The sequence below is a fragment of the Dermacentor variabilis genome, unplaced genomic scaffold (assembly GCF_050947875.1).
Source record: "Dermacentor variabilis isolate Ectoservices unplaced genomic scaffold, ASM5094787v1 scaffold_14, whole genome shotgun sequence".
Lineage (NCBI taxonomy): Eukaryota > Metazoa > Arthropoda > Arachnida > Ixodida > Ixodidae > Dermacentor > Dermacentor variabilis.
Window position 1 is genome coordinate 10,991,053 of NW_027460302.1, and position 26,362 is coordinate 11,017,414.

At 46.4% G+C, this 26,362-nt stretch overlaps 1 non-coding gene and 2 pseudogenes across 1 annotated transcript; all 3 read left to right on the plus strand.

The window, feature by feature from the left end:
- Nucleotides 1–1,720: 1,720 nt before the first annotated feature.
- On the plus strand, nt 1,721–1,894 carry LOC142567854 (U2 spliceosomal RNA; annotated as a pseudogene).
- Nucleotides 1,895–3,942: 2,048 nt separating this feature from the next.
- On the plus strand, nt 3,943–5,220 carry LOC142567796 (uncharacterized; annotated as a pseudogene).
- A 160-nt stretch (nt 5,221–5,380) lies between these two features.
- LOC142567865 (U2 spliceosomal RNA) lies at nt 5,381–5,573 on the plus strand. Its single transcript, XR_012825271.1, has one exon. It is a non-coding gene; the product is annotated as a U2 spliceosomal RNA (small nuclear RNA).
- Nucleotides 5,574–26,362: the final 20,789 nt, after the last annotated feature.

Sequence of the window (26,362 nt, forward strand, 5' to 3'; positions counted from 1 at the left end):
TTTGTAAGAGATGAGGCAAGCTATAGCACAGTACTACAAATATTCGAGCAATACGCAAGACTATCCGGGGCCAAAATAAATGAAAGAAAAAGTAAAGCGCTCCGATTCGGTACATTTTGCGAAAAGGAGCTAGGTGAAATAGAATTCTTAGACGCAGTCAAAGTACTAGGGGTGTGGTTCGAGCCAGGCGAGGTATCACCCAAAAGCTGGTCTGGAGCCCTGAACAAAGCACGGAAGGTGGCAGATGACCCAACGCATCCAGAGCAAAGCCTGGTGAACAAAGCTGAAGTGATTAGATCAAAGATCTGCGCGCCGGCCTTCTACGTGGCACGAATCGCACGCATGCCAAGACTCGTGGCGAAACAATTGGAAACCTTAATCGGGATCTACCTGTGGCGTAAGAAACCGGCGCCTGTGCCGCGAAGAATACTCAGGCTACCAAAGTCGAGAGGGTGATTGGCGATACCGAACGTAGGGCAAACAGCACGAATACTAGCAGCCAAGACAGTAGAGATGCTGATCAACAACAAACAATATGTAGGCAGAGTGGCTATCCACTATTGGACCAGCACGTTCGGTCGGCAGATATCAACGGAAAAATGGTACGGGCCCCGAGCAGAACACCCAATGGGCTTTTATAAGGATGCAATTAATACCACCAAAGCCATTGAAGAACTATGCCCTAACATCCCAATAAGTGAAATCAAACCAGCGGAAGTAAACGCTGAAATGGCAATAAAGGAACTCGAACTAGAGGAAATTAAGAAAAGCGCGAATGAAAAATGGACATGGTGGAAGAAAACGGTGTTACCGAGCGAAATAAAAGATTTCGAGTGGAAGAGCCGATGGGGAGTATTACCAACCAGAGCACGGCTGAAACACCTTGGAATCACAGCGACAGACCACTGCCCGAATTGTACACAGTTGGAAACGCAAAGTCACGCACTTAAAGAATGGGGAGCAGCAAAAGCAGTATGGAAAGTCGCATGCAATACCTTTAAGTGTCGACTTCTGCAACCAGAGGAAAAAAAACCGCTTCGACAAGCTGTTAACAGTAATTATTATTTATTGTATGTGGAAGAGAAGAGGGCTGGCAGAGCTTAAAAGGAAGCCGCAAAAAGCACTTTATCCGGTCTTGACACAGATTCGGAATTTGATGAAAATCATATTATCTAATGAACTATCTAGGACCGGGGTAGACCACTTCCTAAGGAGGTGGCACACCCGGTTTTGGAAGGTTAAGACCAAGAAGATCATAGCGCCCATGACGAAGTATTAAAATACAATATACCCCCCCCCCCAAAAAAAAAAGAGGCTCTCCAGTCGAAGAGCACTGTCGATTCATAAATGTCATAAGGTACAACACATGTAGGAAAGTGTCTAAGCACACAGCCTACGCAGGAAATAAACAATTAGCATGTGAGTGGACCTTGCGCCACAGGTCTTGAGTGAAGTCACAGTAAACAGCCACGTCGGAAAATGACAATACCATGTTAACGATTGTGTAACGTACCTAGAGCTGTACAGAAAATGTTGAGATAAGGGATTGTACCATAGCATATACGCTAACACAACTTCCACACAGGAAGAACCATTGTAAATAATACGACCATCGTTCGTTTTCTTTCCTTCTTTTCATTGTACATATCATCTATGTTTTGCTATCTGTTACACACAGGAAGGTGTGCATATGCATGTGCCATGTAAGTTACTAGCAATAAAAACTTCTCTTTGTGTAGTATCTGTTCTTATCAGCATAATATCTGATACGGGTTCTATGTGGACCCACGATATTAAACCTATTTTTGGAAGTTGGCGGAGTGCTTCAAGCCTGCTTCACCTCCGCCGCAGGTCGGCCCGGTATTGCACTACCTCCGGGATCGGCCCCCGCTCACTTAGGTGAGAGACCATTCAATCAAAATGAAGAACACAAGCTCGAAGCGAGCACTGACTTCACACGCACCATTCCTATACCATACGCAACGATGCCGGTTCGCGGACCACCAGAGTAATTAAACGGCCACTCCACCTGTGTGTAGCGTCGCACTTCTTGCCGCGCAAATGGGACAGCCGCACCAGCAAATTTCTAATTACGGCCTTCGAGAAAAATAAATGACAGCAAAAGAAAGAACCAGGAGGGAGAATCGGCAAATTATGTCTAAGAAATAGAATTGTTATTTATCCGATGTTTCTGTCTGCTGTAATGAGCCGCTATGGGACGGGGAGGGGGTGTATGATTAGCCCTGGGTTTGGCAACCAATGTGAATCCCGCTCAAAGCCAACACTGATGACGAGATGGCCGAGGCACCCTCTCAGCGGACGCCAACCCAATCAGGGCGGACCGCGGCCTCGGCCACTCCCTCTCCAACACCATCGCTGCTGTCCAACCGAGGCAGCCCGGGAGCACCAGCCTCCGAGGCTCACGAGCCGGCGGCCATGCAGGAGCTCTCCCCAGGCAGAGCAGATGTGCAGGACCATGATGGAAGCACCCAGGACTTCTGGACCCAGGAAGAACATGCTGGTACCATGCGGCCAGAGGGCAGTGCATGGCCCTTAGCGGACGAAACGGCAGAGCTGCGGGCATTGAGCCGGTTGCCTGAGTCTGCTGGAAAGTGGGCACGGTTTGAAAACATCCTCGACCGTGCCATTGCAGCCGCAACAAAACACCTGCGGCTGCCAGTCGGGGACTCGCGCGAATCGCGAAGGCGGGAGGTGAACCCCGACAACCCCCAGCAGATCCAAACATTGTACAGAAGGAACCGGCGCCGGGCAGTGCGGCTGATCACTGAAGGCCCGTCGCAGCTCTGCCCGATTGTCCCCCATGCACTGCAAGACCACTACTCGAACCTCTGGTAACCAACAACTGTGGATACCAGCATCCGGCGGTCAAGGCTTCCGGTCACCAAAGAACTGGACTTGTGCCCCTTTTCACCGGAAGAAGTCGCAGCCAAGCTCCGTAAATGCGAGAGAACAGCTCCAGGGGAGGACCGCCTCACGTACCACCACTGGAGGCAGGTGGACCCTGAGGGCAGGTTCCTGGCGGCGGTATACAACGTATGCCTCCAATACCGCCGCACGCCCCTGAGCTGGAAGTCGACGAGGACAATCCTGATCTACAAGAAGGGCGACCGCGAGGACCCCACAAACTGGCGACCCATTGCCCTTGGTCGCACGAACGCCAAACTGTATGCCGGGTGTCTCACCACCCGGCTGCAGAGGTGGTTGGGCGACCATGCGGTACTGTCCAGGTGTCAGAAGGGCTTCCTGCCTCACGATGGGGTATTTGAACACAACTTCGTGCTGCGGAGACGCCTGGATGATGCCAGGACAGGAGGTGGGGAGCTGTGCGTGGGGTTCCTCGATTTTGCCAACGCCTTCGGCTCGGTCGCCCATCAGGCCCTCGTCGACGCTGTCCGTTGCGCCGGCGCGGCGGAGGCCTTTGGTACCATCGCTAAAGACCTCTACCGCGCCAACACCACCTGCGTCGTGGCAGCAGCTGGCATTACGGAGCCAATCACCATCGGAGCCTGGCTGAGACAGGGCTGTCCTCTGAGCGGCCTGCTTTTCAATCTGGTGGTGGACCCGGTCATCCGTGCAGTACAGGGAGGCGATAAGCAGCACAACATCCTTGCCTACGCCGATGATCTGACGCTGCTGGCCGCGGATCCCACCACCCTGCAGGGCCGCTTGGACCGTATGACTGCCCTGTCGGCCCGGCTTGGGCTGCGACTGAACGCCGCCAAGTGCCGGTCTCTACACCTGTCTGGTCGCCACCCCGTGGGTACACGGCCCACCTCTTTCACCGTGGGTGGCGACCCGATTCCGGCGCTTGGCGACTTCGAGGGGCACAAGTTCCTTGGCAGTTCAGTGGGGTTCGGGGTGCTACCGGACGAGACGACGGTCGACGAGGCCATCCATCTAGGCAGAAAGCTGCTCTCCTCCATGCTCGCCCCATGGCAAAGGCTGGATGCCATAAAGACATTCTTGTATCCAGCCTTGAACTTTGCCATGAGGGTGGGCCTTGCCAGCAATGTAGCGTGGCAACGCCTGGACGAGGAGCTCCGCCCGCTCATCAAGAAGACCCTGTACGTGCCTGCCAGAGCTTCCAATGAATACTTGTACGGAAGCTCTCAGGCTGGCAGTGCAGGGATCCCACCTGCGGCGGAGCTCAGCGACATCTGCGGAGTGGATGGGACCTTCAAGCTACTGACGTCGACCGACGTGGAGATCCGGGAGCGTGCAGCAGGGGACCTAGAGGGCGTCGTGTGAAGGCGGCTAAGACGACCCGCGAACACCGAGGACATGGAGGCCTACCTCTCAGGCGAGACGGAGGGCGACTTCCGACAAACGTCCACACAGGTCCAGTCTGTGTGGACGGAGGCCCGGAAAGCCTCCCGTCGCCTCTCCGTAGCCTGGGAGCTGTTGGAACATGGAGCCCGCATCAACAGCGGAGAGGCCTCCGTGTCAGCGAGGAACCGCCACAAGCTGGCCAAGACCATCCGGGCGCTCCTCTCCACCGAAAGGGACAGAGCTCTGCATGACAAACCAAACCAGGGCAAGGCGATGGTGTGTGTGGCGGCCGACCCGGCAAATTCACACTTCATGAGGTCCGGCCGCTACACCCGCTTCATCGACTAGCGCTTCGTGCATCGAGCCCGACTAAATCTCCTCCAACTCAATGCCACAAGACTCTGGGCACCCGCAGCCGATAAAAGATGTAGGAGCTGCGGGTACGGGGAGGAGACACTGCCGCATGTACTCTGCCATTGCATGCGGCAGAGTCGGGCCATGACGGAGCGTCACAACACCATCGTCGCCAGAATAAAAAAGGCTGCCTTGGGGAGGTTCACCGTCATCGCAGAGAACCAGGTCGTGGGCACTACATCACTCAAGCCCGACCTGGTACTGGCCCGTGGAGAGGAGGCACTGATCCTGGACGTCTGCTGCCCTTTCGAGAACAGGCTGCAGGCGTTCCAGGACGCCCGGAAGGCTAAGGAGGAGAAGTACGCCCCTGTACAGCGTCATCTCCTCCGGCGGTTCCAACGCGTGACGGTCGACGCGGTGGTCGTCGGCTGCCTTGGCACCTGGGATCAGGGGAATGATCGCGTGATGCGCAGGCTGTGCAGTAGGTCATACCTACGGACATTCAAAAGCCTGTGCATCAGCGACACTATCAGCGCCTCTACAAAGATGTTTAGAGCCCATGTAGGCACCTCTTAGATGATATTATGTTTCTAGAGAAGCGCCTTTTTTGCCATGTTTTACACCTCTACAGCTTTAGCCTTTTGTTAATAACACCACTAACTGGTCTTTTTTAGTCATTTGTTTGCCTGTTTTAGATTATACACCTTTTATCCGTTTTTCCTTGGTTTTGTAACACATATTTTTGATGTATTGTAACTAGCATAATTAAAAAACTCTGTTCTTATCAGCTTAATATCTGATACGGGTTCTATGTGGACACACGATATTAAACCTATTTTTGGAAGTTACCGAAGTTGGAAGAATACCGGGCCGACCTCCGCCGCAGGTCGGCCCGGTATTGCACTACCTCCGGGATCGGCCACCGCTCACTTAGGTGAGACTTCATTCAATCAAAATGAAGAACACAAGCTCGAAGCGAGCACTGACTTCACACGCACCATTCCTATACCATACGCAACGATGCCGGTTCGCGGACCACGAGAGTAATTAAACGGCCACTCCATCTGTGTGTAGCGTCGCACTTCTTGCCGCGCAAATGGGACAGCCGCACCAGCAAATTTGTAATTACGGCCTTCGAGAAAATAAATAACAGCAAAAGAAAGAACCAGGAGGGAGAATCGGCAAATTATATGTCTAAGAAATAGAATTGTTATTTATGCGATGTTTCTGTCTGCTGTAATGAGCCACTATAGGACGGGGAGGGGGGAGGGGGTGTATGATTACCCCTGGGTTTGGCAACCAATGTGAATCCCGCTCAAAGCCAACACTAGATTTTAGAGTTCACTATTGCTTGGATCCGTAAACCACAGCGCAAACGCAAGCTCGCCTGCCAAAATCCGCGGTCCTAGTGGAAGAAAGATTCCCTATGAAAGAAAAATAGAGTGCCCGATTTCTGGCAACTACTGTGCAGCCTTTGTGTGCACATTTTCGCAGCAGTGGGAGCGAACGCCTCGAAAACAAACTTGTCGTGTGGCCAAGTCTTGCGAAATATATTCAAGGGTTCAAAGGTGCTCCAGCTTTCCAACCTGTATGTTATGAAGACCTGTTGCTACCTTTTCATCATCCTCCTCCTGGCTACACCCACTGCAGGGCAAAGGCCTCTCCCATAATTATCCAAGTACCCCGGTCACGTGCTAATTGTCGCCAGGTAGTCCCTGCACATTTCCTCTTCTAACCTGCCCTCCCAACTTTCTGCCACCCCCTGCTACGCTTCCCTTCTCTTGGAATTGAGTCCGTAACCCTTAACGACCATCTTCCCCCCACATTGCATGCCCATTTCTTTTTTTCATGGTTTAAACTAAGGTGGCATTAACTCGCGATTGTTCGCTCGCCCTGCAATCTGCTCTATTCCTATCCCTCGTGACGCTACACCCATCGTCGTTCTTGCCAAAGCTCGTTGCGTCGCCCTCAGTTACCCTTCGGTAACCCTTAAAGGTTTCCGTTGGGGCACTCGTGGCATCTTTCTCGTTTAAGTAAGGCTACTTTTTTTTCAGTTTTAGGGGGGAAACTCTATGTGCTAGGCGCAATTGTGTCCCCGGCGCCGCTCTCAACAAGGTGGCGGCGGCCAGGCTTTTTGCCTGTTGGTTCGGCTTAACGCAGAACACTCTCGCAGGGCAGCGAAGCCGCGTTGAAGGGGCAAAGAGTAGCGCAGTGAAGCGCATGCACGGGCGAAAACGCAAATATTAGCCAAAAATACAACCAAGTCGCCAAATACGAACTTCCATTATTGGAAATTCGAGTTCAGTTTCTGCATTGCGTTCGCCTAGAGAATTAAAAAGCGAGTGCCACAGCAGCCAAGTCAAAGCTTAGGATCGCGTATCATTTTTTTTAGCCTTTTACTCCTGTCCTGCGTGGCATGCACACGAAAGTTATGATATAGTGAAAACACGAAATAATGCAGTGCGGCTGTATCAGATCTATTTTGTGCGCTTTGTTCTTTGTGGACTACTGCGGTGTGCGTTATGAGAAAGTTTCAGTGCCCTTCTACTGTGACCTGCGAAGCTACATTTAAAACCACATTAGTTTGTGCGGTTATTGCTACAAACTGCGTGTGGGTGTTTCTTTTTTTTTCGCTACCAGCGATGGGTTATCGCAACCGCGATCGGTTCTGCTGCTACGCTAGACGCGTTCTTGCCAACGGTTGGCTCTATACGCGAGCCGTGACGCGTGGTCGGCACATTCAAGCAGGCAATTGCAAACCGTTCCAAGAAGGATGCACTCCACTTGACGCCGGGAGCGCTAGTTCAACGATTGTACCTTTTGACCCTCGAGGAAGCGCCGCCATCCCACCTTTTCTATAAACTTTAAGATTCAGAGCGACCGCGACCACTGGTCTTTGTCAATGCCTCGGGCACAGTTCTTTTTTTTTTTTAAACTCAGATACTCAGGCGCGCCCGTGTTCACGCGCACCTGCTCTCTCCGATAAGCAGGGAAGCTCGGTTGGGGTGGTGTCGGCCCTTGCGCATGCGCTACTGAGCTCGTCGCTTCGACGGCCAGTCGACGCTGGCGCGGTACTGGTAATCAACTTCGACGTGCATGGTGAAACGTCACTTTGTATTGCCGCTGTAGACTAGCAATGCAATGTGTTTGCGAGCGATTGGAGAAATGAAAGAGCGGGCACTGTCATGCCCTTCCAGAGCAGCGGAAATGGCCCTCCAAGCACTAGGTTTGAAAATTTGCGCCTACGAACATGAACTAAACAATGAAAATGGTCTGTAGCTGCCTTCGCTTCATAAAATTCCCGTACGAAGAAATTTGCGTGCGCAAATGACAGCGCAAAATAGAGAAACCATGTAAAGAAGAATGGCTGCCTTTGACGTGATCTCCCGCATGAAACCTAATGGGATCGACTAATTTTAGCCGTTCATTTTGATTTGCCGAATGTAAGCCGGAACATTTTCTACACGCGGTCTTAAGATTTGAATGGCAATCAAAGACAACCTTTTTTTTATTTCTGTTTGTTCTATCTGGAACCAAACTTATTAAGAACGCCATTTCAATCTTAGATTCGATTAGATATCGTGACTGGTATGCTGAAAAATCACGCCTTGCGTCACGTCACCCCTTGTATGAACATGCTGTTAACTTTCGTGATCGCGGCATTAAAAATCGCCAGTTCCCGAACTTTAATCGCGCCGATGATGCTGGATTCTTATTGTAATGATTAGATAGAAAGCGCTTGTTCTACGGCTAGCTTTAAGGAGAAGAAAAACATCATTCAGGAATGGATACCTCAAAACAACCGAAAAATGTGCAGGCTACAATGAGAGTACTAACAATACTGAAAAAGATGAAATCTAAACATGCTGCAAGGAGCCAACAAATGCAATTGAACCAATGAACTGAAGTGAAATTATTTCATCAGGACATGCCCCGAAAAAACGCGGCCACTTTCAATGATCACTTGAAATCTGATTCCTTTTTCTTTTTTTACAACGGTTACAAATTATATTCCCAATGGCGGATGTGAAAAGTTCTGAGCGCGGCAGTTTCGAAACCTCATGGCCTCGGACGCTTTCTCTCTTGTTTAAGTATTTTGGTGGTGGCGTATTGGTGCAGATGGAGAAAATTTTTGCGCACATAATTGATAAACCTGTGGTTCATTTTCTTGAAGAACACAAAGAACACAACAGGTGCGGGCACCTGTTGTTAAGGATTTTTGTAAATGGCATCATTACTGGATAGATGCGGACGTCTGCGTGATGTATGAAACAGTCTGTTCACTTGAGGATCAAGAAAGAACCCCCCGCCCAAAAAAAAATCATGTCGTGGTGAGAGAAGTGGCAGATGAGTACTATTATCGGGAGAAAGTGAAAGGAAAACCGCCTCGTACTAAGGAGCCGCTCCTCTTAAATGTGAAGCTCCAAACAAGTTGTTTTTCTTCAGACGCTCTATAAAGTTATACACAGCTCCAGCAACCGTACATGAAGACAAATGTCCAAATTGGAAAGAAAGCATGAAACTCGCGGCGCCCGTTTCCTGTGAAACAACGGGTAACATTACGCAAAGTCCGCCACCACGTCAGCCGGGGCGGCAACGGAGAGAACCAAACGCCCGCGCTTAAGCCAAGTAGCGAGTAAAAGCGCTCGGCGCTTAAGCCACACGGGGACAAAAACTGAGGCCACGGGACTGTTGCTCAAATTGTATGTAGTCCGGGAGGCGCCGGCCTGTCGGCGCCTGCGCGCGGCTAAGTCCGCAACCACGTCAGCCGGGGCGGCAACGGAGACCACCAAACGCTCGCGCTTAAGCCCGAAAATGCTCGGCGCTTAAGCCAAGTAGCGAGTGAAAATGCCCGTCGCTTAAGCCACACGGGGACTAAAGCTGAGGCCACGGGAATGCTGCTGAAATTGTGTGTAGTCCGGTAGGCGCCGGTCTGTCGGCGCCTGCGCGCGGCAGTCCGCAACCACGTCAGCCAGGGCGGCAACGGAGACCACCAAACGCCCGCGCTTAAGCCAAGTAGCGAGTGAAAATGCCCGGCGCTTAAGCCACACGGGGACTAAAACTGAGGCCACGGGACTGCTGCTGAAATTGTGTGTAGTCCGGTAGGCGCCGGTCCGTCGGCGCCTGCGCGCGGCAGTCCGCAACCACGTCAGCCGTGGCGACCACGGAGACCACCAAACGCCCGCGCTTAAGCCAAGTAGCGAGTGAAAATGCCCGGCGCTTAAGCCACACGGGGACTAAAACTGAGGCCACGGGACTGCTGCTGAATTTGTGTGTAGTCCGGCAGGCGCCGGTCCGTCGGCGCCTGCGTGCGGCAAAGTCCGCAACCACGTCAGCCGGGGCGGCAACAGAGACCACCAAACGCCCGCGCTTAAGCCAAGAAGCGAGTGAAAATGCCCGGCGCTTAAGCCACACGGGGACTAAAACTGAGGCCACGGGACTGCTGCTGAATTTGTGTGTAGTCCGGTAGGCGCCGGTCCGTCGGCGCCTGCGTGCGGCAGTCCGCAACCACGTCAGCCGGGGCGGCAACGGAGACCACCAAACGCCCGCGCTTAAGCCAAGTAGTGAGTGAAAATGCCCGGCGCTTAAGCCACACGGGGACTAAAACTGAGGCCACGGGACTGCTGCTGAAATTGTGTGTAGTCCGGTAGGCGCCGGTCCGTCGGCGCCTGCGCGCGGCAGACCGCAACCACGTCAGCCGTGGCGGCCACGGAGACCACTAAACGCCCGCGCTTAAGCCAAGTAGCGAGTGAAAATGCCCGGCGCTTAAGCCACACGGGGACTAAAACTGAGGCCATGGGACTGCTGCCGAAATTGTGTGTAGGCCGGTAGGCGCCGGTCCGTCGGCGCCTGCGCGCGGCAAAGTCCGCAACCACGTCAGCCGTGGCGGCAAAAAAAAAAAATGCAGCCCCCCCTGATCTAGCGTGCGCGAGGCAGCAGTCAACGCCGGCCCCGCCGTTATAGCCCCAGGAGGAACACGAGGTTCTTCTCTGGAGTCTCTCTCTCGTCGACTACAACAGGAAATGGCGGGCATATTTGCAACTCGTGTATAGTGCCAACACACATCGCCCCGAAAATCGGCCGGTTCGAGACGCAACCGCACCATCCTTCTGTCGGGATCGCGGATTTCGACGATGCCGAAAGCCGCTGCAAATGTGTCTGCAAAGCACCCTCTTGCGCCAGCAAGACTGGCCCCGCTTCAAGCGGAGCCACATTGCGACAACGGTCCCCTTCCGTTTCGCCTTTTGCTGCACGGAGTTGCGACAGAGCGAACAAAGAAAATAAAGGAAAATAGGCTGCGCTTCACGGCAACCGTTTCGTGCGAGTCCAGTCGCCGGCAAAGAGCTCGCTCCTCCTGTCTTCCGTCTCACGCGAGAGGACCCTACGCTCTTCGCTCCTGTTGGTACTGCGATCCCTTGCTTGCTCGGGAAGGATGTACGTTTCAGTTGTGTACCGCGGACAAACCTTCCAGTCAGAGGCTAAGCCTCAATAGATCGCAGTGTGGTGGCTGCTCTACTACTTACGACACCACGACAGGCACCTAAGTCGTCTTCAGACGATTTGACACTGCAGCGATTCAGGCCAGCCATAGCCCCGGAGAGCGACCAGTGGCCTCGACAATACTCGGCCTCCGGTGTAGCGCTCTTTGGCTTCATTTGGCGTCATTGAGCCGGGAAGCGCGGCAGCCCGCCGCGCTCGATCCGGCGCTAATCTTACCCGCTTTCGCCGCAAGTGCACACGATATCGTTGCGGTGCTTAGACGGGATTCTGACTTAGAGGCGTTCAGTCGTAATCCCACGGATGGTAGCTTCGCACCACTGGTCTCTCGACCAAGCACGTGAACCAAGTGTCCGAATCTGCGGTTCCTCTCGTACTGAGCAGAATTACTATCGCAACGACCGGTCATCAGTAGGGTAAAACTAACCTGTCTCACGACGGTCTAAACCCAGCTCACGTTCCCTATTAGTGGGTGAACAATCCAACGCTTGGCGAATTCTGCTTCGCAATTATAGGAAGAGCCGACATCGAAGGATCAAAAAGCGACGTCGCTATGAACACTTGGCTGCCACAAGCCAGTATCCCTGTGGTAACTTTTCTGACACCTCTTGCTTAAAACTCTTAAAGCCAAAAGGATCGAGGGGCCCCGCTTTCGCGGTCTCGAATCGTACTGAAATTCAAGATCAAGCAAGCATTTGCCCTTTTGCTCTACACGAAGTTTCTGTCCTCGCTGAGCTCGCCTTAGGACACCTGCGTTACCGTTTGACAGATGTACTGCCCCGGCCGACTACTTCCCCGCTTATTCCCGAAAGCAAAGCAAAAATAAACGGTGGGGAAAACCTGTACCTGCAAAGATGCATACCAGGTTTCACAAAATATGCGCTTTGGGTATTAATTGACAACCCCTTTTCATTTATTTTCAATTGGCTTTAAACCTGGTATGCATCTTTGCAGGTACAGGTTTTCCCCACCGTTTATTTTTGCTTTGCTTTTGGGAATACGCGGGGAAGTAGTCGGCCGGCCGGGGCTCAGAGGGTATGAGTCCACGCTATCTTGGGCCCAATACCCGGCTGCAAGGAAATCGCGAATAAATACAAAAATAAACCGTTTCCCGCCCTGATTGCGCAACGAATTGAGTCCCTACACGTTCAAAAGTAACCCACCTAAAATTTGGAAGAGCCAAAGCAAAAGTACCTTGTTTTTGAGGAAAATTGCGGGAGCCCGATGCAACTGGCCAACCGACCACTTGCACGCGCGCTCGTGCAAGTACTCGGCTGGCCGGTTGCATCGGGCTCCTGCATTTTTCCTCAAAAACAAGGTACTTTTGCTTTGGCTCTTCCAAATTTTAGCTGGGGCTACTTTTGAACGTGTAGGGACTCCATTCGTTGCGCAAACCGGGCGGGAAACGGTGTATTTTTGTATTTATTCACGACTTCCTTGCAGCCGGGTATTGGGCCCAAGATGGCGTGGGCTCATACCCTCTGAGCTCCGGCCATGCCGAGTACGCGCGTACCAGTCAAACTCCCCGCCTGACACTGTCCTCGGAACAGGTCGCGCAGGCCCGACCGGCACCGCCCCGAAGGGAGAACGGGGGCCCATCGCTTCGCACTAGAAGCGTGGACAACTCAATGGTCCGCTTCCCGCTCCACCGAGTAAGTAAAGAAACGATGAGAGTAGTGGTATTTCACTGGCGGCCACGAGGACCCCGCCGAAACGAGGCCGTATCCCGTGACCTCCCACTTATGCTACACCTCTCATGTCTCTTCACAGAGTCAAACTAGAGTCAAGCTCAACAGGGCCATCTTTCCCCGCTGATTTTGCCAAGCCCGTTCCCTAGGCTGTGGTTTCGCTAGATAGTAGATAGGGACATACGTTAGAGTGGGGCAAATATAAAGGAAAAATAAAAATAATAAATAAATAAATAAAGATAATGACAATAAGAAGAAAGAAAAAAAAATAATGAGCCCCTCCCGTGCCACTAAGTATAACGGGATATAAAAATAAAAAATAATAAAAAAAGTAAATATAGAGAGATAGATAAGAAAAGGAGGAAGTAAAGAAAAAAAGAAAAGAAAGAGAGAGCGCGAAAAAAAGGGAGTGAGAGAAAAATAAAAGGGGGTAGAGCTACCATCCGGCTGGCCACGACCAAGGGAACGGGCAACGAAATCAGGGGCGTTTATTGAATATCATTTGATTGATGTTTTCCTATAGTTTGTTCTGGTTTTTCACTCTCTTGTTCTGGTTTCGTACTTTTTTCTTGTCTTGTCTTGTTACGGTTGATTCTTGAATAGGGTTGATGTCATTCTTCTGTCTTGAGTTTCCTGTCTGCCTGTAAGAAACTTAAAAACATCTTTAAGTACTAGTACAGTGATAGATTGCTTTTAAAGTTTTATTTATCCTATCTATATTTAATATGTTGTGGAATTCTTGTGCGGAAGATGGAAATATTTATTATTATTTTTTTGTAGAGAGATTGTGTAATGCTGAGTCGTTTGATGGAAGATTCAAATAGAAATAGTTATGTAGTCAATATAGTTGGACTATCTTGTGTTTCACTTTTACTCTAAATTGCTATATTAATATGCATAAGGTTACACGTTTGTATTTTTGCTCCCAGTTTTGATTTTAATTACTTTGGTTATTGAGAGTTGTATGTTCAATGGCTTTTTCATATACATATACGTTAGTGGGCACATATATGCTTAATAGTATGTGCAAATATATAGCGGGTGTCTTATCTAAGATTTGAAAGAGTTTTTAGTTGGATTTAACTTTCTTGTGATACATGTTGCTAAATTGAGTAATTAATATTTCTATTGCTAATTGAGAATAGATACCAAGGTGATTTTTTTTCTTGTTCAACATATCACTTGGAGAAACTGCCAGCATATTAAATATTTGGTTTTATTGCCTAGGTTGTAATGTCACCCTTCTTAAGAGTTTATGGGGTATTCTTTTAATTGTCGATTTTAATGAGATTTGGGGAAGTGGACTTGCACTTTGTTTTTATTAATTTGCTCTCTTTTTTTGGTGGCGGAATCACTTACTGTGAACATGCCATTTTTTGATTGATAACCTTGTATATTTGCAAATGATATTTTATAAGTATCCGGCGAAATCACTTCTGTGAACATGCCGGTTTCGAAATATGTGAGGAGTGCTTCCCCATGGTGAAATTATAAATTTGTCGACTTCGTCGACCAAAGAATGTATGATACCATAGTAGCTTACCGACGAAATCACCATTGGTGAACATGCCGGTTGGTTACATTGAATAAGAGCTTCTCTTTTTCCTTTTGGGACGAAATCACCTTAAGTGAACGTGCCCCGTTACATTTTAGTATGGTAGCTTACCGACGAAATCACCTTGGTGAACATGCCGGTTGGTTACGTTGAATAAGAGGTTCCTCTTCTTTTTCCTTTTGGGGCGAAATCACATTAAGTGAACATGCCCGTTAGATTTTTTTTTGAGGGGGGCGAAAGTCACGCTAGGTGAAAAATGCGTGATTGACCGTTATGACTACCGACGGAATCGCCTTCGGTGAACATGCCGGGCGGTTTATTGAGTAAGAGGTTCCTCTTGTTTTTGCTACTTTTTTTGAGAGCTAAAACGCCTAGGCGTGAATGATAGTTTATTATTTTTTTCGGCGAAATCACACAAGTGAACATGCCGAATATCTTTAGGGCTATTGAGAATTTTACCTTTTCCAGCGAAATCACTTTCCGTGAACCTGCTGGTTATGCTGGTTTTCAGCTTTTCGTCTTATTCGCCTTGGAATTTAGCCAAGATTGATTGTTTGCATAAGTTTGTTTATTAAGGAGAGATCTCTTTGTTGTTTACTAGTTTTCCTCCCGACGGAATCATCTAATATGAACATGCCGGGAGGAAAGATTATTATGGCATATTCTACCTCTTTTATTTTGGCGGAATCATATAATGTGAACATGCCATTTCTTGTATTCTTTGTGGGTATAGTACAGGAGTATTTTAAACATATGTTAAGTAATTATTGCTATGTGCAAGTGCCCATTCTTGTGCATATATGTTCATATGTATACACACGTGTGTTCATACATATATTTTCTGATGACTGTAGTAGATAATAATAGGGTCAATTGACCGAATGATGGTTCGAACACATTTTTAAGGAGATTATTTAGATTTTTGTCCTCTTTTAGTTTTATTTATTTAGTTTTTTGGCAGCTGGCGGGTTCACTTCAAGTGAGAAATTGAAAGGATTTTTCCAGTAGATTTTTCATTAATTAACTTTTACATACATATATTTTTGATCATTCGATATGCATGGCCTCGTTAATATTTTTATTGTATGGTACAGTCGTTAAAGTTTCTAGCATATTGTTCTTTTGTTATTAAAAATCTTTCTGAGAACTTTAACTACTTATTTACTAGAATTTAGAAATGCTTTTAATGATTTCCCTCAAGTATTTTCTTTTTGCTGTTCTTAATTTCGTTATCCTTAGTTAAATTTTTTTTTTCAAACTAGGAGCTTGATAGAAGTTTTTAAGGTTCGAGTATTAAGGTGTTAGAAAAATGATATAAATACATATATACATATACATGCACATACATACATATACACACACACATATAAATATATATAGCCACACATATACATATTTCGAGTATGTATACTTAAATATTTATTACTTATTTAGAGGTACTTTTAATGATTATCTTATTTATTCATTGACCTTTTTTGTGCTATAGTTGTATATTGTGTGTATATACATGCTCGTTTATTTTCCTTGTGATTTCCTCAATAACTTTTAATGCTGCAGGATTATTAATAATTTCCCGTTTGTTAGGTGATTTGTTACTTTTCAGAATTTTGTTTAGCTCTTTTCTTTCTTCGTTAGTTTCAGTACATGTCAATAGATAATGATCAAAATTTTTTGCAACAGAGCCACATTTACATATATTACTTTCTATGATGTTAAATCTCAAGAAATAATATGGGAATCTTCCATGACCCGAGACAGCTTGTGTAGTGTAATAGTTTAGTGGAAAATGTGCAGGTATATTTCCTACGTCTTCAATCCATTCTGCTGCATGTTTTATTAGCGTTCTTCCAATAATTGTTCCATTTTCCTGTGCATTGTTTAGACAATAAGTTTTTGAGGAAGGATTTCGTCATTGGTAATGTTGTTTGTACGCCGTACTTCCATGCTGTTTTTGCCAACTCATCTGCAATTTCATTGCCTACTATTCCTGAGTGCCCCTTTACGTATGTTAATGTAATTTCATGATTTAAAGATATTTTTTGTATCCCGTTTTTTATTCTATTTACGAATGGATTTTTATTATATGGATTCTTTAGACCTCGTAAGGTAGACAGACTGTCAGTTAAAATCTAGAAATGATAACGCTCCTTTTGATTAGATATATAATTAATAGCTTCTAATATAGCAGTTGTTTCTGCTTCAAGATTACTAGAGTATTCCGGAAGGGAAAATTGCTTTTGTTCATGAATTTTGTTTTCTCTTGTAATAACTACAAATGCTGCGCCAGTTTTTTCACCATCTTTTGAACCGTCAGTATATATGTTGTAATCAGCCTTGATTGATTCAGTTCTGTAGTCTAGTGCGACTCTTTCAGCAGGGTGAGTATGCCATAATTCTATTTTGTCAGCTATATTTGATTTGTTAAAAGACTTTTCTTTAAATATGAAATTGCTGCCTTTATGGATTATTTCATATAAAGCATTTTCCTTTTGTATGGTTAGGTGTATTGGTGGGACGTTACATATGACTTGAAGAGCCATGTTTGATATTGTCCTGAAACCCTTGCATATATTTATTAAAAATATTCTCTGAATTGATGTTAGTTTTCTTATAATGTGTGTATGCTGTTTGTACCATACTTGAGAGCCATAAATAATCATTCTTTCGATTCCCCTTATATAGATTTGTCTTAGTTGCGTAGGTTTCAATTCCCAATTTATTTTACTGAATTGCGATATTTTGGCTGTCACTTGAGTGATTTTGTTTTTTACCTCTTTCAGATGTGGAATAAAGGTTAGTCCTTTGTCAAAAATCACACCTAGAATTTTTAGTTCATCTTTATTCTTTATTACCTCATTGCCTAATTGTAGTTTTGGTGGTTTGCCTTTGTATTTATTTCCTAGAACTAAGGATTCGCATTTTTGAGGATTAAAACTTAATTTGTTATTGTTAGCCCATTGATAGAGTTTCTGTAATGCTTCATTGCCTATTCTTTCTAAGTGTGCTCTACTAGTACCCTTGACTGTTAAAGTGACATCGTCTGCAAATGCTTGTATAAAGACATTTTTTTGGCATTCTAGTATTTAAAAGCTCTGAAATAGTGAGATCCCATAGTGTAGGGCTGTGTGGACATCCTTGAGGGGAACCACTTTCTAATGTTTTACTAAAATTGACTGTAGAAGACATAAATTATAGTTCTTTCTGTCAAAATGTTCGCTTTAATTGAATAAGGTATGTAGGTAATTGATGCTTCTGCATAACATCAATGATTATTTCTTTATTAATGTTCCCGAAAGCATTTTTGATGTCCAAGGAAATTATAAGGGACTGCATTTTATCATGTTTTGCTTTATGACTTCTTTTATATTGTCTAGTGCATTAATTGCCGATGTACCATGCTTAAATCCATATTGATTTAGTGGTAGTAAATCATTTACCACTAAGAAATGATAAATTCTATTGTTAATCAATTTTTCAAAAACTTTTCCTAGTATTGAGTTGATTGCAATAGGACGGTAAGTTTCTTCTGGTTTATCTGATTTCTTGTTTTTTGGGTATTAAAATGATCCTGGAAGTTTTCCAACGTTTTGGAAAGTAACCTAATTTAATACAACTGTTGAAAATTTTTATAAAGAATTGTTTATGTGAATAGTAAAGTGTTTGTATAAATGAGGTTCTTAAGTTATCTGGTCCTGGGGCAATTCGTTTTTTAAGATTTTGCATTACACAGTCTACTTCTATAGTAGTAAAAGGTATGAATTCATGATTTTCTATTTTATCTGAAATATTTGGATTAACAGGTGTTTTCTTGTGGCTTTCTTCAAAGTTGTACAATTTTCCTAGTAGATATTCGACAGATTCTTCTTCTGTTTCTGTTTGAAGACCATTATCTTTTTTAATAACCGAAATTATCACAGGATTAATTTTGTTTGTTGCTAATTTGTATGGAACCGTAAATGGATTTTTGTTTTTCACAGTAGAACACAATTCTTTCCACGATGAGTCCTTTGCTCTACTTATGTTATTGTTATACTCCTGTAATGCCGCTTGATATACTTGTTTCAAACTTTCTTTGTTATCCTCATTTGCTTTTTGAAACCTTCTTCTTAATGCTCTTACTTTTTTCCTTTCTATTTCTAATTCTATGTTCCACCATGGTCTTGCTATTGAATCTGTTGTTTTTATTGTTTTGGTATATTTTTTTTACTGTTTTCGATTTTACAATAAAAATTGTTTATTATTAATTCTATCTGAGTAGTATTTACTATGTCGTCTTTTACTATTTCTTGGAACCTGTGTCTCCTTTGAGTTTTTCTAGTACCTGATATTCTCCCTTCATAGGCGTTTTATAGGTTCAGTATGTTTATTGAAAGCTGTTATTGCTATATACCTATGATCACTAAGAGAGTTTTCTTCCAAAACCTCCCATTTTTGTATTTTGTTTGCCATAGTTTTATTGATAATAGATAAGTCAATCCAGCTTTTCCCATCTTTAGTTTCAAAAGTAGGGAGTGAATTTTCGTTATTTAATATATTTAAATCGTTTCTAACAATGAATTCGAAAAGTTTCTCTCCTCTTGTTTCACAGGTTTGGCCTCCCCATACTATGTTTTTAGAATTAAAGTCTCCTAGAATTATTACATTCTCTTTATCTTTTAATTTTAAAATTTCTTCAATCTCTAACAAATAGGGTTCGATGTTATCTTTTGGTGAAACGTAACAGTTAATTAGGTTGATGTATTCGTCTTGCCATTTAATTCTTATGGCTATTATATTTTGTGTGGTATGGAATGGGAAAATATGGATTTTTTCGTTATGGATTATGATGGCTGTTTTTGGGAGAACTGGGTGACTCACTATTTTCGATTTTAATGGATAGCCTATTACTTTATTATTTAGTGCGTAAGGTTCTTGAACAACTGAAATATCCTGTTGAAAGTGGGTCTGTAAATTATTTAATTGAGTTGTAGCTTTTATTGATCTAGCTTGATTTAGTTGAATTATGTTGAGTGAATTAGTACACATTTTTTATGATTATTAAAAAACAAGAGAAAGGTTTTTGTTTTGAAGGGAAATACAGGTATAAAATGAGACCTTGAGCTATTTACTTTGAAACAAAACCCATACGTCTCCTCTGAGACTCATAGGCTTCATCAAAGGCGAGACATGTTGCATCCCACATGGAATGTTTCTTATAGTTAAAGCCCTTCTCCTTGCGTACAGGGCAGGATTTGGTCTCTGCCTGGCATTCGCTGTAGTATTTGGCTCCACCACATTCTGTACATCTAACCTCTCTAGATCTGCACTGTTACTCTATGTGCCCGAAGCGTGCACATCTCGAACATTTTGAGACGAGAACATTCTCATAAACTCTGCATCGGGTCCAACCAATGATTACATGGCCTCTTTTTACCATTTCATTTACAAGTTCTCGGTTGCTTATTCTTAAGGTGACAGATTTTGATGACTCTTTTTTGGTCACCCAAACTATTTTGAGCTCCTCCTCGTTTCCATTGAGGTTGTTTTGTTGGATGATTCTCTATGGAATCTCCTTTTCATTGACTCCTAGGTCCACGCCAACAATCTTTACTTCGGGAGAAAGACCTTCGGAAATCCTAGTAGAGAAATGACGAGTCTCCTGGTTGCCCTTAAGGCCTACTCTAAGCTCCTGAGATCCTCAACTTTATCTGCAACTATTGCAACTCCGTCTTTGATGTTCTTCACCTCAACATCAATGAGACCGAACTCAGTTGGCTCGAAATTGTTAAGTTTAGCTCTTATGTGCTGTTGAGGGTTCTCTGTTCCTGTCGTATCTTTAATTAGCAGAGCCCGTTTGGATCCCTGCACGTTCTTGTTTTGCTCGCCTCCTACTGAGAAAGTTTGTGAGTAGGAACCTTGTTTGGACTCAGCCTCAGCCCTGCCCGTTAAGTATGCATTATGCTCAATTGTACTAAGAGCCAAGGCTTTCATATTTTGGAATTCGTGCAAAATGGCATCTAATGCCTCTCTTGTTGGTGGCGAGTCATGTCGTAACTCCATCATTGCCTTGATGAAGCGTTCATCTATGTCCATGGCGCTTTTCAAATGATGCTCGCCTTCTCTAGGTCCCATGTTTCTTTGCACGAAACTGAACGCTCTATGTGGTTACTCTCGCTCGAGAGTAGACCTGGAGAGACAGATTCTTCGTGTCTCTGGGTTGCAGGTTTGACTCTTGCTTTGAGCCTTCTTGTGCACTTTTTTTGTCATAGTGGAATCTCCTCCCCACCAACTAATTGCTTGTTCCATCAAAAACTACGTATCGCTAGTTCTGTGCAGTGCACCTCTATACTGCAACAGGCTTTGATGTTAGTTCTGTGCAATGTGAGTAAAAGCTACAAAACTAATGATTTTCTACTAATGAAAAAGGGATAATTGAATAAAAATAATTTTATGGCTTTGTTTCCTAGGTCTCTCGCTAACTAACAGTTAAAAAAGAAGTAGCTTTGTGCGTTACTTTGAAGCTGATTGGCGTGGATTCAGAATGGCATTTACGAGGTTCAAAATGGCCGCCCGTGCCTACATTTTTGCTATGCTTTCTTCCTCGTCTATTACAAGAGTATATCGCCAAACTAGATTAAAATAATGGTTGGATTATACTAATTCGAGGTCGTAGATTACGAATTTCCACTTTTTATTGACGGATCATGCTTATTTATTTGAGATTTGGTGGATTAGAATTCGACACACATGTGGTCGAAAATTAGGGCGGATTAATAAAATGAAGTTGCATTCAGTAGTCAATAACTTTTGAACTAATTATTGTAGATTAATGAAATTGTAGCTGGTTATTCTCCTAATTATTCCAAAGGAGGAGTGCAAAATCTGAGCACCACTGCTCCAAGGGTTTTAGCGCTAAAAATTTAAGAAAATGTCGTTTTTGCCCCTAGGTCTAATGGTTTGTTTACATTTGTTTTAACGTTAATAACAAGGTGAAAATTGCACCAAAGTAATGAAACCTGGTATATTCTTGACCGCGAAACCTTCACGAACAATTCAACACCAAGTTTATTGATGACACGCGAGAAAAACCAGAGTTATGATTGAAAAATCCAAGAGCACTTACACTGCTGTCGCTCCCTTGGGTGGCCAGCCGGAGAGAGTCAGTATATAGGGACAGTGGGAATCTCGTTAATCCATTCATGCGCGTCACTAATTGGATGACGAGGCATTTGGCTATTTTTTTTTCAATTTCGTGGTGGCTTGTCGGCTAGGACGAAGGCCAGCCCGGATGAACGGGATCCAGTGCCTGGCAACGGGGCACCATCCAGCCGACAGATACCCCCACAAGAACTGAGTACTGTTTAGGGGCAGTACTACCCGATGCTGTTAACAGCTTCGTAGGAGGAGAGGTGGCGACGCTCGAACGCTAACTTCACCCATCATACGATGGTCGTCATACGGTGGTGCGCGCGGAAGCAACGTAGTCCCCCCTGTAAACACCGGATGGTAATATCTTTATATCATTTCTGTTAAGGCCTAATTCTATTAAAGTTCTAAAGCTTTCTTTTGCCACACCCCCCTGGAATTTAATGTTATTGAGGAAACTATAGGAGGCTGCCCCATCACAGTGGATATCTGTGCGAGCAGAGATGGATCGTTATATTTTCTGCATTTAGCATTGTGAGCGTCTGAGAGGGGGATCCTGGTACCGACAACCTGAGCGTCGAGTACAACCATCTGGTTCTCCATTTTGAGAACCAGATCAGGAATCCTAACGCCCTGGTCAGTTCTGTATCGGGGCTCGACTTTTACGGTCCAGCCGACTTCCCCCAGCCTCTTGCCTGTGTATATTACTATATTGTCATGCCTAGCTATACGTGTATTGTGTGTCCTGTGGCAGCCCTGAACGATTTGGCCCAGGCTTTCGGATGAATTGCATCCGGCCCGGCATTGTTTGTCGACCTCACGGCCCCTCTTAGTACGATTAAGGTTTGCCAATGAGTTCGATCGGACCTTCAACAAGTCAATGAACTCTTTACCCTTTAAGAATGTGGTTCCTTCACGGATCCAGTCACATGATCCAGGAGCGTCGGCCACACCCCTCAAGGCATACCCATCTGCATTATTATAATAACTTGAGTACCAAAATTTCTTGTTGTGTTTTGATGTTGTTATGTGAGTGTTCTTGCATTCGCAGAGTTGTGTGGCATGTACAACGGATGTCCTTATAAGCCTCATAGTGGAGGCGGCCCTTACCGAGGAGGAGTCTGCTAAAGCCGAATAGCGTCGGAGTCGTAAACCGGGTATTAACGTTCGGAGGCATGGGATTCCCAGTCCGCCATGGGATATTGCCCGTGTACAATAAACCAAGAGGGGCATCATGTGGCAGGGCTAGCCATCGTCGTGTAGCTGCCCGCACGGAGGAATCTATTTTTAACAATGAGTTTAGCGGTAACCGGACCTAACACCAGCCGGTAGTAGAGTCGTGGAAGTAGATAGTGTCTTAGAATAACTAATCTTTGTTGAGGCTTCAGGGCAGCTTTTGAGATGCGTTGCAGCATGTCCAGAACTTCCTTATGCACGGGTGGGAACTCCGACCGGTGGCCTTAAAAGACACTCCTAGGTATTTCCATGTTGAGGTGGTGGTGGATGCAGCTATGTTTTCGGTTCCAATGTGGAATGTTTGATTAGTTAGGATTTTGGTTTTCTTGTCCCGGGCAGACGGCTGTAGGCTGAGGGAGAAGCTTTTCTTCACATTAATGGTGAGTCCTTTACTTGAGAGGAAGTTCTGTAGCATATCCAGGCGTAATTGGAGGCCTTGGGGTGTGGAGGTCATGATGATGAGGTCATCGGCAAATGCCATGCAGTCCAATGGTAGCTCGTCACTTTGGAATGTGGTTCCACAAGTGGGTGTCTGCAGCCACTCGTCGATGACCATATTGAAAAGAAGTGGTGAGAGTGGGTCGCCTTGGCGAACACCACTTGAGGGATGAACCAATCGGCTATGGTTTTCGTACGAGAGAACAATCGTCGCCGTTGTGTAAAAGTCTTTGATGTAACTAATGAATTCTGCACATAAACCTTTTAGTTCTAGGCCATGTATGATGGCATTGAATGAAACGGAATCGAAGGCCTTGGCGACATCTATGGAGGCCATGTATAGAGGCCGCTGTCTTCGCAAGGCCTCGTCTATTGCGGTTGATAGTAGGAGGATGTTTTCAGCACAGCCGTCGACCGGGATGAAAGCACGCTGACGGTTGTCAAATTTCACCTTGCGAACTATACGGTTTGGATATATTTTGTGTAACAATCTGAGTAGAATTGGTGAAATGGTTATTGGGCGGAAGTCGCCCGGTAGGCAGGCTTCGGCTTTCTTTGGTAAGAAAATTGTCCGTGGCCCTTGTAGGCATACAGGAAGCCGCTTAAGGCACATCAGCAGATTCAGTAGTACACGCAGTACCATAGATGGTACTTGTCGTAGTCTTTTAGCGGATAGGCCATCGGGACCAGAAGAGGTATTCAGAGGAGGCATGGCAGCCTTTATGTCTTGTGCGGTTATTATAGCTAGTGGATTGATTTCTATGGCACTATGTTGAGGGACATCTGGCTCGACATCGGTGGGAGTTGGTCTCTCCATCGTGTTCTGCCAGCTGTCAAGAAAGAGATCAATATTTTCTACTTTTTGTTCTGGTATTCCATCCAAGATTTCCCGGGCGCAGCGGCTTTGTTGCTTTTTAAACCTATGTTGTGTTTGAGCGTAAATGTGACGTCTCTGTTTCCTATGGCTACGGAAACCTGGATCCAGGGTTTTTCTATGTGTTAGTTGTCTATTCGGTCTATTGTCGAAGAACGTGTCGCGTATGTAGTTAATGTCTGTGTGTATGTTTGAACCATCAAGAAAACGTTTAGTGATTTCCCACAGCCAGGGTGCTTGGAAGGAGCGTGGCGGTTGTCTCTGCGTGAGGGCTCTTAGCTCCTCCAGAGTTTCAGAATACCAGTCCGCGTTATGCTCAAGTGAGGTAACCGTTTCTAGACCAATATTTTCACTATGACGTTCCCTGTTTAATGGATCGTCTTCGATTGAGTTCAAGCCCCCCACATTTGTATCTAGTTGTTCTAGGAGTTGTAGAACTAATGTTCTATATGCCGGTTTTCTTCTATGCGATTTGATCGAGTCAAATTTTCAGTCTTTAAAATGTTGGTGTAAAACTTCGTTTATGTTGCGGACATTCTGTTTAGTCAAGTGAGCCTCCAGGTGGGCCATGAGGGAGTCTTCCTCTTTTGACCACCTGGCTTTGATCCTAGTTGTATCTATTTCCGCATTGAATTCCTTAAAATGCTTTCGGCGTCTATGCAAGCCCAGGCCTGTCTTTGAAGATAAGGACCGTGCACACTCGGGACATGTGAACCCCTCACCGCCTTGAACAACACGCGATTCGCTCGCTACCACGTCAGCCGGGGCGGGTGTTGCCACAGCCCGAGGGCAGCCAGTACTGTCGTTGACAGAACCGGCCACGGCAGCAACACTTGAGATTCTCTGGCCCCCCCGTCAGTCGGGACGACTGAGATGGCACCCCAAAACTCCATCTCCCCCGCCTGAGCGGAGTTTGCGATCTCAGTGTCGCCCTCCACATCTGAGGAGTCAGAGAACCTGACCCTCGGTCGAGCCCCCGTCGATCTTTGACCTGGCCGCAGATGGCTCTGCTGCCGGTCCTTCAGCTTGGCGCCTATACCACACGAGACTGACAGCAGGAGGCCACTGGATGGGTGGGGCCCAACCCCCAGTGAAGCCTCCCCTGCTCGTAGGACGGATGCCCGCCGGCCAGTTCTCTTCGCGATTTCACCCCGCTTGACCCTAATTGCCGACCTCCTTCGCACTTTCCTTCCGCCGCGGGTATTAAGAGCGCCCCGGGGCGATGCGATAGGTTGGTCAGAATCGTACGAGTCATTCACAGGACTACTTTCGTTAGATGAACAGGGGGGATCAGTGATACGGAAGGTGGGATCCTTGTCCAAATCGTCTGTGTGACTCAACTCCTCTGAGGAAGTGAGCCTTTCAACAACCTTTGGTGCCGTAGCCCGTTTTTCCCTTCCTTGGATGCTAGTCGAGCCTTCAGATCCACACTCTACTAAGGCTGTCTCTTTGGATGCAGCCCGAGTATTTCCTCCAGAGTGTTGAGCTCTGTGTGTTTCCTGAGTTTCCTGTGCCCTCTCTTCCAGCTGGCGTTTTTCTTGAAAGGGCACTGATTCTGAGTCCGTGTTTTGAGATGTTGAGTCCGTGTTCGTGTTTGCATGTGGGGCTGGATGTTTGGAAGAGTATCAGCTACTCCAGCCGTTTACCCGCGCTTTCTTCAATATTTTCACGTTGACATTCAGAGCACTGGGCAGAAATCACATTGCGTCAGCACCGTCAACGGCCCTCGCAATGCTTTGTTTTAATTAGACAGTCGGATTCCCCCGGTAGGTGCAAGTTCTGAGTTGGCTGTTTTCTGCCGGCCAAAGCAAGAACCTCAGGCGCGAAGCCCACGGAAAATGCACAGCTGTGGCTTTCCACAGGAAGGTCCCGACGCTGGTCCGGGCTCGGCCGCACCGCTTTTTACGGCGGCGAGCCTCGCCCAGTCCCGGTGCAGTGCCGTTCCTGCTTCTGGACCCCGGCCCGACCGGCTCAGCCCTCAGAGCCAATCCTTTTCGCAAGGTTACGGATCCGTTTTGCCTACTTCCCTTACCTACATTGGTCTATCGACTAGAGGCTGTTCACCTTGGAGACCTGCTGCGGATGTGGGTACGGTCCGGCACGAAAATCACACTCCCTCACTCGGATTTTCAAGGGCCGACAGGAGCGCACCGGACAGCGCAAGAACCGCACTGCTCTACGGAGCCACCGTCACTATCTCGGGGTGAATCCATTCCAGGGACTCGATCTCCTTACAGAGAACAGAAAACTCTTCCAGGGGCTCCCATCGGCGTCTCCGAGCTGGTTTGCGTTGACGCACTGGGT